Genomic DNA, 6,820 nt, shown 5'->3' with positions numbered 1-6,820 from the left:
ACTGATGGCACACAAATGCTTTCAGCATTTTCCCCCAGAGATTACCTTTGTGTACTTTTAAAGTGTATTCATAAATTTCTATTTTACTCCATGGCTTTTCTTTTGCTCCCCATAAATTCCTGCTTAAAGGATCTTGTTAATACCTTTGATGCAGAAACGTCATCCTGTTGTCAATATCTGAGTGTCTGTTTGTCTGTATGCATGAAGGAGTAGGGGTCAAATAAGGTCCTTCTGGGTCTTTTTATTTTTTAGCTTTATCATGACAAAACATGTGGATAGAAGACTTTCGTTGAGATCTATTCTTTTACTTTTATACATCTTGAAAAGCATTTCATTTTGAAGAATCACATGGCCTGCAGTAGACCCTTCCTATGTTCCGGGGGACAATTTTGAAACTCCAGTCAAGTGTAGTTAATGTCTCTGATTTCCCTTGTGTGTTGATTCTATGCAGAAAGTTACACCTCGCTAATCTGTAAGTTTTGCTGCTCAATCAATGAACTCTACACATCAAAAAAGCAACCTAGATAGATCCTTATTGCCCTTGCTTGAGTCACCCCATTTTAATTTCTTGCCTAATTGATAATTCATATAGTTTTAGGTCTTTGATTTGATCTTTGAATATAATCTATGTTGTCTAAATCACCTTGGATCACCAAGAAAATAAATATCACAGCTCATGCAGAGTAGGCTGGGTCAATTGCTCTGTCATGGTTTGGGGGGGGACCATGATGGGCGAGAGAGACATTCATGATCTTTGCTCTCCAGGCATCTGATGAATCCTGCAGTGACACTACCAGAAGATGAATTATCTCCTGTCACTGATGTTGTTCACTGTTGTCGCTGTGAATTTGGAACGCTGAATTTCCAGGGTATTGACTCTCACCTCACTTCACGACTTCCTGAACCCATTTATTCCTTAATTAATCCAAAAACATTCTTGCCACTTTTTACCCATATTTTATCTAGCAAACAAAGTAATTTGTGGTGAGCAAACTCTCTGACATTCTCATGTGATTTCTCCTTGCATGTCAGAGACAGCTTATTTTCATAGAGACTTTCTTCTGGCCCCACCTTCTACACCATTCCAAGACATTCTTCTCTGCCCTGCACTCTAGTCACCACTTACCTCCTATCACTTCAAGCCTTTTTTCTGCCTCTTTGCAAATTCAGTTCTCTGGTCAGAAATGATTTTCTTCAACCTGTTATTTGGAGATTCCTTTCCTTCCTTCCAATCCCATCTTTGTATTAAAGCATTCCTTATTACTTTTGTGCATAAGGCTACAGTGATATTGGTGATAAGAAGTGGGTTTCTAATATTTAAAGCCATTGATCAGATTGAAAAATGTCTATGACATTCGTGGAGGAGAAGATATATGTAAAATGTATGTTAATTTTCAGACATATAAGTTTCATTCAATCTAATTAAGTGGAAACTTTAGAGGAGGGGTGATTTATAGGGTTAATAATTTAAAAGTCCTTGAAAATTGATGGCAGACTCAATAATGGGCTCAAGGATTAAAACGATCATTCTTTCACACTCCCTATGAAAGGTCCAGGCGTCCTAATCTAGCTGCCCGACGCAGAGAAATGAAGAGGCTGAGGTCCCAGCAAATGCTTTAAAAAGTGCTTTAATACTGACCATTCGGAATGGTCAGGGTCAATGTGCCCCCAGAATAGAACAGGGACAAAAGGACCTCGTGGTTCCCTAGTTCCCCCCTTATATAGGATGGGAAGTGGGAGGGGAAGGAGAGTCCTTGAGGGCTGGACTTCCGCTACGGTAACACGAATCATTGGTGAGGTAGGGGTAAAGGTGGGGCCGAGGTAGTGACGACTTCCTTAAGGGCGGGGCATCCACCAAGGTTGGTGGAGGCGGGGTTGACTTCCCTTTTCACCTTCCCTCCCATATTTCTGTCTCTCAACTCTATTTTTCTCTCTCTGTGTTGTTGCCACTTTTCTGGTATACTTACATAGGATTAAAAAGATATCCCATGCGCCAAGTGAAACTGAAGCCCAGATATAAGTAGAGAGAGAGAGAGAGAGAGAGAGAGAGAGAGAGAGAGAGAGAGAGAGGGGGTGTCATCCATAACTGAAGCCCAGAGATAAGGAGAGAGAGAGAGAGAGAGAGAGAGAGAGAGAGAGAGAGAGAGAGAGAGAGAGAGAGAGAGAGAGAGAGAGAGAGGGAGAGAGAGAGATAGTGGGGGTGTCATCCATAGAGATAGATGTGGGGTGCAGGAGAGAAACTGGGGACATTGGTGGTGGAAAATGTCCACTGGTGAAGAGTGTTATACATTGTATGACTGAAATTCAATCCTGAACAATTTTGTAACTATGTCTCACAGTGATTCCATTTAAAATTATGTTAATTAAAAATGTTCATTGAGTTCTTAAGTCTTTTACATCCTATCCTCATTAAACAATAAAATGTTAATAAATCTGATATATATATGTATATGTATATATATATCATATACATAAAACTTATCTTCTGTTGTGGCTCTATCAAGTCTTTCTCAAGAAACCAGGATTGGTCAGATTTTAGACTGATTAACCTTTTTTTTTTTTTTTTTTTTTGGTTTTTGGGCCACACCCAGTAGCGCTCAGGTGTTACTCCTGGCTCGGCACTCAGAAATCTCTCCTGGCTTGGGGGACCATATGGGACGCTGGGATCAAACTGCAGTCTATTCTAGGCTAGTGCCAGCAAGGCAGCCTTACTGCTTTGTGCCACTGCTTCAGCCCTCTGATCAACCATTTTATTCAGAGCTGCTAGGTGATGACTTTTGATTGGCCAATCTAGGTTATATGTATTAGAATTCAGTTTAACCAGAGAACCGACTCTTGGATTTCCTTTAGTTGTTCTTGGTTCTTGAATTACATGGTTAGCCTAGGCCAGGCTGGTGAGCCTGGGTAGGTGAGAACTAAAACCTTTGTTACTGAGCCCATGCCAACCATGGCTACTGAAGAGGAGAGTCTTGTCCTATGTCGCATGTGACTCAGTGCTCCTTCAAGGCTTTTTCTTTGTGCAACTCTATTAACATGATTCTGTGAGTCACTCCTAGAAGACAGATGGAAGAACCCTTCCAGACACTGGGTCAGTCCCAGGCAGGTTTTATCTGCCCATCTCTGAGTGGTGACTGCATTGTTCCTGTGCTCCTGTCCTCTCCCTATTCTTGGGCCATCCAGGGGTCTAAAACTCAATTTACCTGAGGGCCACAGGAGGCAAAGTCGGGGTGATCCTTGAGTGCAAAGTCAGCAGTACACCTTGAACATTGGAGGGTGTGACCCAAACAACTAAAACAAAACAAAACAAAAAAAAGATTACTCTAGGGCAGGGCCAGAAAATGTTGTACGGAGGGCCGTTTGTGGCCAATGGGCCGAAAGTTTGAGACCCCTGGTAGATGTTGGTTACTGAGAGCCCCACTTGAGATGGGGCCAAGAATGGGGTATTTTCGTTTGAGCCAATTTATGGCCTGTTTATTCACTTCTGTTTTGACTAGAAGAAGTGATTCCCAGGACAATGTTTTAATGGCAGTAAAATGCATTTCCTTTCACTTTGTCTTCCAAAATTCATTTTTCTCTGGTTTAATCAAAATTTTATTAATTCCAGGAAAAAGTTGTAGATATGGTGAGAAATCACATGCATTATTCTTCTTTTCTGTCCTCTCAGTGCCAGCTACTTTACAGAAAAGCTGTGATGCAAAGTATGTTTTTAGCAATATGTTACTCTCTTTTCAACATCTATTTTCTCAGTGAGAACCTTATAGAATCATAAAGGCAAAATGAACATTATTTGGGGAGTCAGGGGTCTTTATTATTTAAAGATATGAAAAATGGAATGCTCTGAGGGAAATGATTGGTTGGATAAATTAATGGATAATTGATAATCTAAGAAAATGTAGCTCAAACTGCTCTTCTGAAGTTCAGTCAGTTTTGACATCCTCTTCATATTACAGAATGGGGATGGCAGTACAGATGGTCCCATATTTCACATAATGCAACAAACAAAGTCTTGATTTTTTGATAGCAAAACAGTGCTAGGAACTGCATTTGGTAGAAGTTCAACTTGAGATTTTGAAGTTTGCTCTTTCTACAGACTAGTGATAGGCATTCAGAGACTCAGCCACAGCCCTAGTCAATCACCTGATCTTCAGGGGAATCAGCCAATACTTTTTAATGTTTTGTGTTGCCATATTTCTTTCTTTCTTTCTTTCTTTCTTTCTTTCTTTCTTTCTTTCTTTCTTTCTTTCTTTCTTTCTTTCTTTCTTTCTTTCTTTCTTCTTCTTCTTCTTTCCTTCTTCTTCCTTCTTCTTCTTCTTCTTCTTTCCTTTCTTTCTTTCTTTCTTTCTTTCTTTCTTTCTTTCTTTCTTTCTTTCTTTCTTTCTCTTTCTTTCTCTCTCTTTCTTTCTCTCTCTTTCTTTCTTTCTTTCTTTCTTTCTTTCTTTCTTTCTTTTTTTCTTTCTTTCTTTCTTTCTTTCTTTCTTTCTTTCTTTCTTTCTTTCTTTCTTTCTTTCTTTCTTTCTTTCTTTCTTTCTTTCTTTCTTTCTTTCTTTCTTTCTTTCTTTCTTTCTTTCTTTCTTTCTTTCTTTCTTTCTTTCTTTCCTTCTTTCGTTTTGTTTTTGGGTTTTGGGTCACACCCGGCAGCACTCAGGGGCTACTCCTGGCTCTACACTCAGAAATTACTCCCCAGCAGGCTCGGGGGACCATATGGGATGCCAGGATTAAACCACCGACCTTCTGCAATGCAAGGCTAACACCTTAGCTATCTCTCCAGCCCCAATGTTGCCATATTTCTTAAGTGTTGCATTTTGGATGTTTGTATCCTGTGAAGTGTATAAAATGTTCATTTAAGATGGTCAGCATGCTTTTTTGTTTGTTTGTTTTGTTTTTTTTGGGACACACCCAGTGATGCTCAGGGGTTACTCCAGGCTATGCACTCAGAAATCGCTCCTGGCTTGGGAGACCATATGGAATGCTGGGGATCGAACCCAGGTCTGTCCTGAGTCAGCCACATGCAAGGCAAATGGCCTACGGCTGTGCTGTAACTCTGGCCCAGCATGCTATTATTAAACAGATTTGTGTTAGATGAATTTTCCACAGATGTTGGCTATTGTAAGTGTTTTGAATATGTTTAAGGTAGAATGCACTAAGCTGTGATGTCTGGTATGTGTAGGTGCAGTAAATGCTCTTTGGTCTTCTGTATTCTCACATCTAGGGATTTATCTGTATAGATCACCAATATAACCAAGATAAATTTGTGGCTGTACTTGCCTGGTACAGTCATTGTGATTATTGGGAAAGGATAGAACTCTTAGATGAGTGTTTGGACCACAAGTTTCAAATACATGACTATTATTCTCCTCTTCATTACTATCCTATTCATTAAAACATGTTATTATCATGACTACTTGTTCATATTTTATAGTAGGCATCCAAGGTATGTGAACTAATGGGATCTCCATTTGGGACTATCTTGCATCTATAAAACAAGTTAAAATAATCTCTTATTTTGTTTGTTTTAGGGTCATGTCTGGGGGTTTACTCCAGGCTATCTGCTCAGGGATCACTCCTGGAAGATTCAAGGGACCATAGAGAGAGTGGGGATTGTATCTGAGTTGACTCTACAAAGCAAATGCCTTATTTACCTTACTCACTGTAACATCTCTCTCTTTCTCTCAATAATTCATTCACTCTGGTCATTGTTCCCTGTTGGGTGACATTGAATGGGTAATTGGAATTGGTTGTAATTCAAACAAATGAACTTCATGTCAGTGTATTGACTGTTTAATGTTGTGTTCAGCTGGTAGAAATGTTTCAAATCAGTGAAATGTGAAAATCTTCAGGCACTATCATGAGATGACATCACATTACATAGGTGTGTGTTATTATGTGAGAGAATAAATCTGCATATCACCCTGAGGCAGGACCCCTCTGCACTGACCGTGGTCCACTATCCCTCTTACCTCTAAATTCAATTTATAATTGAAGGGAACCCCTTGTGGTTCCCTGAGTCTTCTAGGAGTGATCCCTTAGCTCATAGCCAGGAGTAAACGCTGAACACCATCAGATGTGACCCTAAACAAAAAAAGAAGTTATTTTAAGTTGTTTTCTGGATGCAAGACAAATGCCAACAAATGCCAACTGCCATATGGGTGAGGATTTAGATATTATTCTGTTCTTCCTTTATCAAGGGACATAGAAGGAAATCTTTAACTTGAATTTACTGTAAGAAACAATGTTGGAAGAATAGAAAATGAGTCCTGAGTGTGGGACAGAAAGAATGTATTGGACGGTCACAGGGCAGGATGGAATGACCAAGTTTAAATTAGTCCCAGGGACCTAGTGGTAGTTTGGCCCAGCAGGGCTTTTTGTCCACTACTTCTGTGGCAAGACTGCCTTCAAGCTGAGAACAGAGCTCTCTCTCTCTCTCTCTCTCTCTCTCTCTCTCTCTCTCTCTCTCTCTCTCTCTCTCTCTCTCTCTCTCTCTCATGCCCTTCACTGAATTCTTGTCCCAGTCTCACACCTGGACCCAAGTCAAATCGAGAGCATCATCTTTGATTGACATTATAAGTGACCTCAAGGGAACTGGTCATTGAAAAAGAAAGTCAGACACTGTCAACAGAACCACCCATCCCAAGACCCCCTGAAAGTACATAGTGCTGACCAGAAAAACCTGCCACATGTTTAGATATTTTTCCTTTTTTTCTCAAGTGATGAGGTCTTTTAAAGCATCTTCCACCACCATACAGACGAGTCAGTCCCAGAGAATGAGATAAACTAACGTTCAAGTACTGTCCAAATTCTAGGGCAGTCAGTGATGAGGGAA

Source organism: Suncus etruscus, chromosome 13 (assembly GCF_024139225.1).
Source record: "Suncus etruscus isolate mSunEtr1 chromosome 13, mSunEtr1.pri.cur, whole genome shotgun sequence".
NCBI classification, from domain to species: Eukaryota; Metazoa; Chordata; class Mammalia; order Eulipotyphla; family Soricidae; genus Suncus; species Suncus etruscus.
The sequence above is the reverse complement of the archived record's forward strand: the minus strand, read 5'-3'. Positions refer to the sequence as shown.